This window comes from Carettochelys insculpta, chromosome 4 (assembly GCF_033958435.1).
Source record: "Carettochelys insculpta isolate YL-2023 chromosome 4, ASM3395843v1, whole genome shotgun sequence".
Lineage (NCBI taxonomy): Eukaryota > Metazoa > Chordata > Testudines > Carettochelyidae > Carettochelys > Carettochelys insculpta.
In genome coordinates this window covers 115,671,398-115,683,494 of record NC_134140.1, presented here as the reverse complement: position 1 = coordinate 115,683,494, position 12,097 = coordinate 115,671,398, and positions in this window count along the sequence as shown.

Sequence of the window (12,097 nt, the reverse complement as noted above, 5' to 3'; positions counted from 1 at the left end):
GGGCAGGTGTTACTTTCTCTATTCATCACTCTTTCAGCTTAGATCTTTGTAAAACTTTTCATTTCCTCCTTGCTGGAGTTAAATTTGATGGGTCAAATTTCAAAGTGTACACATGAAAGAAAAAAAGCAAATACTTTCATGGTTGAAAATGTAGTGGAGGGGAAGGAAAATTACTTTAAAAATGTCTCAGACCTGCTAATCTTCTTCTCTGTTGCATTTGTAGCCTTTTGTACTAGTGACCCTACTAACTCATTGTCTGACATTTACTACCTCAGTTGCCTGATTTGACAAAATTCATGAAATACGCATGAAAAATATTTCCCAAGGTACAGATAGTAATTTTTTCTTTAGACTTGTGCTAGCAGAGATAATGATTTAGGGTTTGCTAAACATTTCACCTATAAGTCAAACTCCACGTAGTTGTTTTTCTGCTATAAGTAGAAGACTGGAAAGTTTCTCCAGTGCATCTCATTATGGTTGAGGAGGACAGTCTGCCAGCCACTAACGATCTATTCTAAGGCTATTTAAATGGACTGTGAATGAGGAAACAAATTGACTGGCTGATTGAAATTCCAAAATTTCCAAATAAATTGGAAGGGGTAATATAGACTCAGCCTAAAAATGAGCATGTTATGCCTGGGTTCTAGTATTCCAGTCCCAGTTTTGACAGCATTTCCTTGTGTGCAAATCACTTAATTTCTCTGCCTCAATTTCCCCATGTATAAATAGTGACACTTGTTTGAAAACCTTACGAGTTTCACCTCTTCCTCAGTATTTCTAGTATGTACATTACCACAGGTTTTAGGTACCAGAGCAATGGCTCAATAATAATCATTAATAATATAATATGAAAGTTTTATACTATTGATAAACACTTTTCATCAGTAGATCTCAAAGTTCAATACAAAAGAGGCCTCACTCTACAAATGAGGAAACTGAGTCACTGAGAAATGCTGTGACTTGCTCGAAGTGACTTCACAGACAGGTGGAAGAGCCAGGAATAGAATCCACATCTCATGAATATTAGGCCACTGCTCTATCCAGTAGGCCAAAAGACACTCTCTTGCAACAGACCTTTTTCTCAGCTTCTAGCATGTCTTGGCAGAACAGCTAAGGGTGATTTTGGAGGGAAATACCACCATTCATGTTATACCTCCTTTATTGGTGGAAGGGCTGCACAAAAAGTATGTCTTGCTTGTTGTTAGCCGGTGGCCGGGTAATGTACGGTGAGGTACCAGCTATGCCCTTGTTACCATCCGAGTTTAAAACTGCGAGAGCAGGGAGCTCATCGCTGCAAGCAGCCAAGACAGGCTGACGGATTCCCCTGGGTCCTAAACAACCCAGTTTTTTTTCTGTTAGAGCAGGGAGCTGCTAGCACTCTCACCTACGGCCAGGCTGTAGTAACCAAACGGTTACAGTTCTTTTGTTGTGCCAGCTGTGTTTCAGTGACAAAAAGGTAACAGCAGTCGGGCTTAGATCTTAACTGGTTACAAGTTTATTTAAGCTACAGTTATAAGCGTGCGGTTACAAAAGGCTATTGTCTACTTCTTATATGCTAGCAAAGTACAGGTGTTAACAAGTTACGTTACAATCCAATACAAATATATCTGTTACCATCTAACACAATGATATCTTGATACAACAACATCTAGTTACAGAGGTCTAATTCTTTAGCTGTGCACAAAAAGAAAGGAGACCTAGCATGGGTATATCTTACCCTCTCTGCGTCTCTCGATACCAGCGTAGCCAAGCCGGATCGGTCACTCAATTCCGCGGAAAGACGAATACGAGGTTGGGCATCCCCAGTTGTGGACCTCGGGAGGCAATCACCTGACCCGACCAGCAGGTACTTGGTGGAATGCACTCAGAGTTAGAGTTCTGCTGGGCCCACCTTTTATACCCCTTTTAGGTTACGTGTTCTCTTTCTTATCTAAGGTGCCAGATCGTACTGGTCTGTCTTTTGTGATGCCAATTTGTTACAAGGGCATTTCTTACTTAATTTGCACTTGTAAGACAGGAGATAAGCAATTTAGGAGTACAGGACATTCTTTTTTTGTGGGCAGAGACTTCCTCTTCTGGGATGGCCGTGTGTGTGCATCATATCCATCAATGCCAGCTGGGGTGATTTCCTGAGGTCCCCCCCCACTTGTTGACAGTTTGGCCTGTTAGTCTTCTATCAGTACTTTCTGTTTCTCAGGGTCACGATGAGCTAGCACATCTGGGCCTCAATGAGGGCATTAAAGACTGTGCTGTTAGCAGCCGTTTCCGTGCCCTGTGTGCTTCCCAGTGGGGGTTGGGCGGGGGGCAGCGAGCAAGCTGGCTTGTAAGGGGGAGACTTTGTCTGGCTACACTTGTGCTCTATGAGAAGAAAACCACATGCTCATTCTGATTTTCCATAGTAGGAAAACTTTATGGAAATTCCACAGCCAAGAAAACTTTATGGAAATTCTCCTGCTGTTGGATTCTATAGTTCCACCCCAGACTTTCTCAGTTGTACAGATTTTTATGGATTAAAAGTTTCTAGGTGCAATAATAAAGGTGATCAGTCAGCTGTTGGTCTTATAGAGTGGGAGTGATATATATCCAATGGGTAGACAAACAATGTGCAGTGCGTAAAAACATGTGAGGATAAACCAGTCTGAAAATCATAAATGCTAAGTTATAGCACGTTACATGAACTGCTTGGGATCTATGTGTCCTTTTGTATACAGACATCAGAATACCTAAATAATCAATAGAATTGTGAAGTAAAATGTAGACAGTGTAAGTGTTAGAGGAAGATTGGAAAATGCCATTGTTAGGTAATTCCTGAGTATTAAAAAAGCTTGTATGTGATTCATTGCTTGTACAGGTCAGACAATATTTTCTCTCTCATTCACTCTTTCAAACTCATATTATGTTGTCAAACTTCCTGACAGTAGGCCATGCAAGGAGTAAGCAGGAATCTGTCTGGGAGTTGCACAAGTGAGTTAATTAATGAGTTGGGATGGAATTTAGACTTTTGTCTTGATGGCGGTTAGTATCACAGTCATGCTTTCCATACGGCGTGACACACCTGAATATGGGGAATATGGATCTTTTTTTCTATCTCACCACCACACCAGAAAAAAGGCTTTTTACCTAACACTATGATGATCTTCAAAGAGATGTGGTGATTACAGAAAAGCTTCTCCCAGGCAAGGAGAAATGAAGAGGCAGCTGAGTGTGAAGGCTACAGTAGCCCCTTCTGTTGCTAAACACATGCTACCTAGATGGGATGTAACAGCCGGGCAGATCAAGGTAGCAGTGAGCTCATGACCTCTCCCTGCTCCTCCCTAGCCTATTGAGCTCTGCTGTGGACTTCATATGAGGACATAAAAGAGTCCTCATACAGGTAGGCTCCAAACCTCATAAGGGATGAGCTGCACATACACCCCAATCATATCTGTTACCCCTTCATCTAATTCAGCAAGTGGTATTGGGTTGGTCCCGTAGCACCACAGTGAACAATTTGTTTCCTGACTGAGGCATAGCAATGCCTGGCTTACAAAGTTCACCTGAAAGTACAGAATGCAGTATTATGTGGCATGCCTCTTGCAGGATTGAAAATGTTGTGTTAAATTTGATGTACAATACCTATTGTTTCAGTAACACAAAGAACTTTAAAAGACCCTTGCAGTATATCTCACTTAGGTATGTGGTATTACTAGGCTGTGCATAATTTTTGATCATGAAGCATGCAAGAAATATAAGACAGAGGGATAGTTATTCTCTACATTATATTTTCTTCCCATACACACAACAGGAATGTGCTACTGAACTCTGCAGTTCAAGCCAAACAGCATTTATTTCTCATACAATATTCATTCCTTTTACTGCGACAATCAGCGTGATGATTAGTAAAGCTATGCTGAGGGAACCAATTCTGAAAAAAAGACAGCCAAAATGAAGCACAAGGAAAACATGATGATAGTGAAATTCTAGAGCATGCTGAAGCAGCCCCCTGCCCTTCCTTTAAGACTGCATCGATCCCCACTTCACCCCTCCCTGTGCACACACGCACACAAAATGCCATCTTTCTATGGCTGGTCCTTTAAATGAGCCCAAAAATGATTATTCTGGAATTGAATACAGTTTACTGCATCTTTCTCTCTTCAGTAAAATAGTCTTAAATTATGTAATATTTCATTATTATTATTATTATTATTATTATTATTATTATTCCTGAAATGATGTCATAGCCTTACAGTAAATAAACAGTATAAGTATCAATATAGGATTTGGGAAGAGGTTAAACGCTTACAATTTTTAATAGGGAAAACTAAACCAACCCATAAGCCGTGGTCAGATTTACCAAAGCAAATGGAGTTTGATAGGATGCCATTATTTTTTGTAGTTCACCATTTGTACAGAGATTGGAATCAAATCCTACTCTATCCATTTGTCTGAATAATGTTAGTTTATCTCATATCTGACTGTATGATGTGCTTGTCTAATAAAGCCCATGAAACAGACCAACCATCCAAATTGCAATATAACCTTTTAAACTGAACAAATCATAATCATATTTGCACTCAAATCCTGTCCTGTGCTCTATTCAAATTTAAATTTAAATTGCTCTGCTTACTGGGAAGGTTTAAAAGAAAAAAAAAAAGACTTCTAGGCTGTGTTTACACTTGCCCAAAATTTCGAAAGGGCATGCTAATGGTCAAATTGAAGAATACTAATGAGGCACTGAAATTAATATTCAGAGCCTCATTAGCATTCTGCCAGCTGCGGCACTTCAAAAGTGCCACATTTTGATCATGCGTGGCTTGACTACACAGGGCTCTTTTCAAAAGGATCCTGCAAACATCAAAATCCCCTTATTCCTCTCAGCTTTTGAAGTGCTGCTGCCTGCAGCATGCTAATGAGAAGCTGAATATTCATTTCAGTGCCTCATTAGTATTCTCCAATTCGACTAGTAGCATGGCCCTTTCTAAATTTTGGACAAGTGTAGACGGGGCTGTAGTGGATTGAAAGTTGGAAAAGATTAATGATTAGATCTGAGAAAATCAGTAAGGAAATGGGGACACAGATCAAGGGGAAGGGAATGAATAGTGGAAGGATTTGTGAAAGAAGAGTCAAGATACACACAGATGAGGCAACAGAGAGGTAAACACAATGGCTATGTCTACACTAGAAGCACCTCTCTACAGAAGTTCCTGTTGGAAGAGATGTTCTGAGAAATTGTCTGTCAACAGATCACGTCTTCACATAAAAGCAGATTGATTTTTTGATCCTCTCTGTCGGCAAAAGTCCACCCAGAGCATCTGCATGGCTTTTTTTTGGCAATTTCTGTTGACAAAATGTTTTTTGTGTGTGGATTCTTCACAAGTTTTGTTGATAAAACCACAGTTTTGTCTACAAAAATCTCTAGTGTAGACATAGCCAATTGAGCTAAGGGAGAAATATACAGTTAGGCTATGTCTACATTAGCACCCCCCTTTCAAAAGGGGGATGCTAATGAGACAATTCAGGATATGCTAATGCTATTTGGTTATAGGAAGAAGGGGATTTCAAAGTGGGAGAGGTCCTTTTGAAAAGGACCCCACGTAGAGGAGCCGCACGCAATCGAAAGTGGCACTTTCAAAGTGCCGCAGCTGCTATTATGCTAATGAGGTGCTGCATGTTCATTGCAGTGCCTTATTAGCATATCCCAAAGTGTCTCATTAGCATCCCCCTTTCAAAAGGGGGTGCTAGTGTAGACACAGCCTTACAAAGAAATAAAAGAGAGAGGCTGAGAGATCAAGAAGTATAATAGAGTGGGAATCCTGGCATCCCAAAGTATTGGGTGCAGAAATAAAAGGGCAGGAGGGGGATTGTGAAATGAAGGGAGACCTTGTACAAAGCTAGACACCTTTAACATGAAAACAAAGAATAATATCAGAAATGAAATGGTTAGTGGAAAAGCTAGAGCTATAGAATGTAGGAGAATATATAAAGAATGTATAAATGCCTGAAACACAATGGAGATTAAAATAATATTTTGTTTGCCTGTTATTAAGCATCATTAATAAAAGGAACATGTTTTATGTTATTTAATGTATCCATACAGTGTAGTTATAAAAACACTCCACTAACACAGCAGCATCAGAAGCAGCTTTCTGTAAATTGTGGGTAACTGTGGATCTCAAATTCAGGTGAGCTAAAATGACAGTCTGCCGCTATGCTCTGGTAGAGCTCACAGAGACTGTTGAGGATCCGGCAGTTTGGCACTCTCTGAGTGAGAGCCTTCGATTCTCTGCAATACTCTTCATGAGACACATGTGCAGGACTGTCATTCAGAGAGTCAGAGAGAAGAAACAAATGGTTATAGTAAGTCATTAGGAGAAGAAGGGGGTGCATACACAAACAGGAAATTTCAAGGGTTAGATATAATCCTGGAAATAAAAGGATTGATCCTAAAAAGAAAAAAAACCAATGAAAATATGATAACTACTGAAAAGAGGTAAGTACAACGTGGGGGAGCACACTTTTAATTCAGACAGAATATCAAGAATGATACATGAAGGTGAAAAATAGATAAAATACGTAAATGAGACTATTGAACTAAGAACTAAGATAAATACTGCTGTAGATTCTGGTGTCAGTTCTGACAGTAATGGTGATTAGTGTGAGCTGATAATTGAAGATGAGAAGCTCAAGCAGAAGCAGAAAGTGTTCACACCCAGGTCCTGTGACATTATATTATTTGACTCAATTAGTTCAAATTACTGAGACAAAACTGAATGAACAATATCATGAGGTGTGACTCACATGAATGTGTCAATCTGGTAAGCCAATGCAGAGCTTTACTAACTAGAAGTTGATAGTGGGTGGTGGCACGTGTGCAATTCTTGAAGATATAACACAGAAGTAAGAAGGACACTGTTCATGGGGAATTGATTTTTTCAGCATCGCCATTATACTTAAGCTCATTCTAACACCATTTAATAAGCATAAGAGTGAAATCTGCTTTTTAATCAAATAAGACTTTCTTCAGTTTTGAAACTTCGTGTATACTAATTTTGGTAAAAATGGAGGTACTGTTGTTAACAAAGCTGAGGATGTCCTCATTTTTATGCACACCAAAATGGTGTCAGAATCTTGATCATGCACATGTGAAATATTACATGCTGGTTGTGTCTACACTACCACCTCCTTCGAAGGGAGGATGATAAGTAGGATGTTAGGAGTTTATTAATGAAGTGCTGCACTGCATATGCAGCACTTCATTAAGCAAATTGCCCCCTGCAGCAACTTCGAAGTACCTTCTCAAGTTTAGCAGTGGTTCACCCGCCGGTACCTCCTCAAGGAGTAAAGGGACTCGGAAGTTGCCCCGGCACTTCGAAGTACCAGTGGGTGCGCTGCGGCTAGACGCGAGCTGGTACTTCAATGTTTAAAACTTTGCAGTGGCCACAGGGGAGACGGGAGGGGATTTGCTTAATGAAGTGGTGCATATGCATCACAGCATTTTATTAGTAAACTCTCAACACTCTACTTAGCACCCTCCCTTCGAAGGAGGTTGGTAGTGTAGACACAGCCACTGTGCAGTATACCTCAGCCTTTGAATATGAATGAATATATCTGAAGTATGGACAATAGTTTTTAATGTTTTCATTTTGATCACAGTTCGTATTTCTCCCCTCACTCCTCTCAGATGACCAATAAAATCCCCAAACTAGAACACAAATCTTAGCTTCCAAGCTTAGCTTAGCTCTTTTCCACACACCTGAGAACCCTTACCTCTCCCTAAGTCCTCAGGGAAGTCCTCCCTTTACCTCCTGGCTCCCCATATCAGTTGCAGTCCACGCCTTTTCTTTCTTCCATTCTTCAGCTAATCTCCCACTTTTAGGCTATGTCTAGATTGCAGCCTTCTGTTGGGAGGTCTCCCGGCTGACGTCTGCCACTCTGAAAACCTTCTGCCAACATCCCAGTTATCCTTGTTCCACAAGGAAGAAGGCATGCATCGGCAGAGGGAGTTTTCCTGACATTTGGCCCCAAATGTTGGGAAAGCCTCTCCTGATGGCACTGTCAGCAGGAGATACACAAATGTGTTGTGCAATTTGTGTATCTTTTGCCGACAGATCTCTTCAGTCTAGATTTAGCCTTAATGTGAACTTCTCTCTACCTCTTTGTTCTGCCCAAGATCCTCCCCTGAAATGTTTGTCTGCCCGCTTCTCCCATGATCATCTCCGGGCTTTGTTCCATGTGTGCAAGAAAATAATTTGATGTTTAATACTGTAAGGGAGAGAGTCCTGGTTTGCCTTTGGCAATACGGTGAAGCAATAAAAAATCTTGGAAAGAGGTTCAATTGATCTCTGGCACATTATCTACCAGACATTGTGTGTCCAGCAGCCTATGATTGACCAGATTGAAACTTGTTTACTATGATTTACAGAGCCTTGCAGCCTGCTGTGATAGGGTAAATCAGAGCTGTATTTGTAGGACTACATAGTCATTTCTCCAGGTCCGTTCTTCTGTTCCAGAATTTAATCCCTGAGTTTAATAGATACCCATACAAGCCAGCAGCAGCTTCTGTGTCTTTAAGCTTGTCAGAACTGGCTTCTGCCATCACAAAGGGGGAACTGTGTTTTCTTCTCATTTACATCCTATCTGTGGTAACTGAAGTTGCATTATTGTCAGATTCTGCAGTACCTATTCAGAGGCTGGTCTGAATGGAATCATCATCCCAGGTGTGGTCAGAAGTTACCAGTGGGGTGCCCTGGCAAGTATCTGGCTCTGTCCAGTGATGGCACCTGTCTGGCTGAGTGGGCATGCTCCCACTGTGTGGTGCACTTCTCTGCACAGGTAGCCAGTGCAGCATACTCTGAGAGAACCACCAAAAGACAACAAAGTCGAATAAGGGATGAAAGCACCCAAACCAGATTTATTGTCAATGAAGCACTGTTCTAGTGTCACAGCTCAGTGGTTACAGATACACTAAGACATATATGCCTGTTTTAGTGGACCAGCTCAGTCATTGGCAGGACTTTCTGGTAGGCCAGACAAAGCCAACCGTCTGAGGATACATTTTTATACAAGTACAAACAAGTTAACGTCACTTCTGATGTATCAGGCTCCCACCCTCTGATGTGCCTAAATATCAACCATTACCTTGCATATGGTTTGATCAAAATACCACTCTGCATCCTGCTGTCATCCCAAACCCTATCCAGAGCCTGTTTTGGTATGGTTTTGTTATTGGTGGTGAGTGTATTAGTATAAAGATGTTTCCTAGCAAGGTGTTCTGTTACGATCCCTCTGGAATGTGTTTATGGTCTATATATACTATCTCTTAGGTCCGAATGTTACTGCAATATCAGCTCTGTTGTTGCCAAGTTCTATGACTAGGGCTTGCATTTGCTCACTGCTTAACTTTACTTTACAATGGCAAAGTCTTGAGCATTATTGCCTAGGCCTCAGGTCTCACACCAGTCCTGTGGCTTCCACTTTAGGTTCCTTTCTGATCACATTAGGTGTTGATTGCAATTACAATGGCTGGTTCAAATCATCTAGGGGTCTTTCTTTGAAAATAATGATGGCGTAAGCCCAGTTATGGAAGACATGTCATTTATGCTGTGGTCCCTTGACAAAGGTAGGTGTTAACACAAGCCTGTCCTTTTTCTGTTTTCCCATTGCAATTAAAGAGCTGATGGAAAGCCTTACCTATGATTCCAGCTGAATATCTAATACTGGTTTATTATTATGGTTGAAATCTGAAATAATTGTCTGCTGTGTAAGTATAGGGACTGAGGAAGGCAAAGCATTCCCTTTGTATCTACAAGGAGTTCTCAGACTCCTTGTCAGTTTATGTTAGATGTGCATATGTTCCTCTTTGCAATAGAATCTGGGCATCATCAGATCTTAAAATATGTGTCCTCTCAACACCCATCTAAGGTAGGGAAGTGCCATTGAATCCCTCTCCATTTTACATCTGGGGAACCACAGCATAAGGACCAGATTTGAAAAGGCATTTAGACACCAATAAAACAGAGATGCACCTCGTGGGTTTTTCAACAGCACTTTCTGTTCAGTTAGCCACTGTTATAAATCTCACTTCTGAAGCCTTGGCGCTTGAATACTGGTAAAAGTTGGCCTGCAGTGACTTGTTCATGGTTACACAGGAAATCTGGAGCAGAGCAAGGAAGCAACCCAGTCTCCATAGGCCTGTACACATGTCACAGCCACTACTAAACCAACTTTCTTGCCTAATTCTTTATTCTATCATTTTTTTTTATCCTGAGTCCAAATTCATTTTATCCTGAGCCCCAAATCATTTCCCTCTCAATCCATCAGCACTCCACAAACAGCTACTATCTTGATAACTCCCAAACTCTCTGCTCCCTTCCTCCCTTCCATCTCACTCCCTGACTCTCAGCTAGGGTTAGGCAAACTCGTACCAGCGCAACACACAGGATGCTGGAGCCGCCCTGAGGATGACAATTCTAACTTACTACTTGCAAGTGTCCTGATTCAAAACAAAGATTTTCATCTCTCACCTGGACAGATCAGGGACTTGGATATCCAATATCACAGGATAGTGCTGTACTCACTAGACCATGCTGTCTTTTGTGAGTTTGTTTGACCTGCTCTAGTTTCCAATGCCTTTTCTTCCAGCTCCTCTTTCTCAATGCTTCCAGCTGCTCCAACCTCACTAGTCTCCCTCCCTTCTTCAGCTTTCCAGGGTGTTCGTGTGCTTCCCCAGTTCTAAATTCCTGATCACATCCTTCTTCTTGGCCTTTCCTAATCTCTGAAAATTAGGGCTCAAAATTCATTGCTAGCCAGCTCCAGTAGTTGGTAGTGGAAATGGTATCCATAGCATATGGGGTTACGTACCACTGTGTCAGATAACTCTGGTTTGAGCATGGTGACATACAAATCCTAATTTATCTATTGTTGACAAAGTCTTCATTCCACTTGTGCTTCCTCAGCCAACGTGTGAGAACCCTGCATGCTGCAGCGCACAAGCAGAATGTTCTCTGGAAGGGCTGTTTTTCCCCTGTAATTTGCACAAACAACAGCTCCTGTCCCCCAACTTTATGAATAAAGAGACAGATCTTCAGCCAGAGCAAACCAGTGTAGCTTCATTAAAGTCCATGGAGTTTTGTGGATTTACAGCAGCTGAGGATCTGATCTCAAGTGTTATTAAATTATATATCTGAGTTATATAAACAAACATATCCCACTGAGGTAACATTCCCAGACATATTTTTGCCTGTGAGCATAGTTCATAGCCAAGATAACTAGTAGTCAAATCATTAAAATCTTATTAGACAGAAGCAGGTCAGATACACACCAGCAGTTTTTTTCTTTCCATGCTGGCAGTTCCTGTGGACAGCTGTACTCTCATAAAAATAGACCCTCATAGTGACTTTCCTTACTTTCTTATAAGTGAGGAGCAGCGAAGAGCTAGATTTCCTGCATTTAAGTGGGATGTCTTGTCAGCAGAAATGTAATTTATTTTAAAAGAATTCATTTCTAATCCAGGAGAGCATAAATTCAAACTATCTAGCCTTTTAATTTTTAGATAATAAGCCTAACAAACCGACATATACACTATATAGCTAATCAGAAATGTATGGCTTTCTAATAATTTCTGAACTAAATTTTTATTCCTGGACTGACGTGCTTGGCATCTTCCTAATAGAAATTCTGAATCTTCATTGGTGATAAATTATCATTTGAATCTGAAAAGTGTATTTTTTCTACCAAGACTCAACAAAATATTTATGTGCAGATACGCAGAAATACTACAGGGTAGCACTGGACTTCGTTTCAGCACCATAGTGCTATCTTTGCTTTTTTGTGGCTTTAGATCAGTGCTACTCAGGAAGATCAATTGAAAATGTTCCCTCCTTTCTCTTCTCCACTTCCAGTCAGAAATAGGAAGGTGTCATATGCCTTATCCACTTCTGGTAGACAGAATTAGGTGTTAACATAACCTGATTCTTTCTACTCGTCTGCCTTTTACTCACTTTAGTTTGACATTTGTCCTGGGGACTGTATGATAACATAAAGGTTTTTTCTTAAGGAGTATGTTTTATTAAGTGGGCTAGCTAGAGTGTGATATATATACCATGGATTGCATTATGAC